The sequence below is a fragment of the Protobothrops mucrosquamatus genome, unplaced genomic scaffold, assembly GCF_001527695.2.
Source record: "Protobothrops mucrosquamatus isolate PMUCROS unplaced genomic scaffold, P.Mucros_1.0 scaffold3160, whole genome shotgun sequence".
NCBI lineage: Eukaryota > Metazoa > Chordata > Lepidosauria > Squamata > Viperidae > Protobothrops > Protobothrops mucrosquamatus.
In genome coordinates, this window is record NW_015389160.1 from 38,910 (window position 1) to 40,595 (window position 1,686).

The following is a 1,686-nucleotide window of genomic DNA, read 5'->3' on the forward strand; positions in this document are numbered from 1 at the left end:
CTGATTCCTCTTTTGACTCCACACACACCCCGGTCACTGCCAATCCTTCCCCTGCCTACAGTTTGCACGGACAGTGGCCGTATTCGTGCGGTCTGATCGGTACGGTGGGACCCGGCCTGGGCAGCTGGTTTGGAGCTGAGTGTCACACCTGCCCCCCCAACTGAATTCAGTCTAAAACATCCCGGCTGAAGGAATGAAGGCACGGCTGCATCATGTGGGCACCGCCTGGGGCGAGTAGGCATCACAAGGCGCGTTTCGTTCTGCGCCTCTGAAGTTTTGGCAGCGGCGATGTTGCCCGTCAGCTCTTCTGAACCCTGTGCTGAAAGCCAAATCTTGGGCCTGGCACACCCTGGGCGTTGCCAACCCAACACAAGCTTTCCAGGAGGGTTGATTACATGGATGTCACTGCTCGAGGCGTGAGTAACTCCCTCCCCGTCTTCAGTGCGTTCCCACCGCTTCACAGGTCCCTTGAGGGCATCGCTTGCTCCACGCCGAGGGTGGATGGGTTGGCTGGCTGGCTGGCTCTTTTCCGAGAGGTGCCAGCCTGAAGACCAAACATGGAGCTGAAGCGCTGGGGTTGGCTGCGGGACAGAGAAGCTCCGAAATAGCTTTTCCCCCCGCAGGGCAGCCAAAAGAGGCCATCCTTTTGGGAGACGGGCGTGTCAGCGCTTCGGTTAGAGGAGCTGGTTCTGGAAGGAGAAGGAATCCCGGGAAGCTAAAGAAGGGAGAACAGGCAACTTGGAAACGTTGTTCATCGGTAACTTGGATGTTATGGTTTTCAGCAGGGGGTTGGACTAGAAGACCTCCAAGGTCCCTTCCAACTCTATGATTCCATAATCTTGGGGACTAAAAGGTCCCTTCCAGTCCTAGGATTCCATGATGCATGGCAGGGGACTGGACTAGATGACCTCCCAGATCCCTTCCAGCCCTAGGATTCCATGATCCAGGGCAGGGGGCTGGACTAGAAGACCTCCCAGGTCCCTTCCAGCCCTAGGATTCCATGATCCAGGGCAGGGGGCTGGACTAGATGACCTCTAAGGCCCCTTCCAGCCCTAGGATTACATGATCCTGGGCAGAGGGCTGGACTAGAAGACCTCTAAGGTCCCTTCAAACTCTGTGATTCCATGATCCAAGGCAGGGGGCTGGACTAGAAGACTTCCGAGGTCCCTTCCAACTCTTGTCATCCTGTCATCTATTATATTTCAATCAAGGAAGGTTTGGGGGGGGGCACTTGGCAGTGGGAGCGCTGTGCGAGTCTACCTGTCAGGCTCCAAGAGGCAAGCACAACTCGCAAAGTTCCTTCTGTGTGGTTTCCTTCCACCTCTTCCACCTACAGACAGAATCTTGCCGGATTAAACTAACTATCTATATAACTATACCAGGGGTAGGCAACCTTGTCTCTTTTATGACTCCTGGACTTCAACTCCCAGAATCCCTGAGCCAGTATGGGGGAACTATGGCCCCTTCATGACTGGTGGACTTCAACTCCCAGAATTCCTGAGCCAGCGTGGGGGAACTATGGCCCCTTCATGACTCACGGACTTCAACTCCCAGAATTCCTCAGCCAGCATGGGGGAACTATAGCCCCTTCATGACTTGAGGACTTCAACTCCCAGAATTCCTCAGTCAGCATGGGGGAACTATAGCCCCTTCATGACTCGTGGACTTCAACTCCCAGAATTCCTG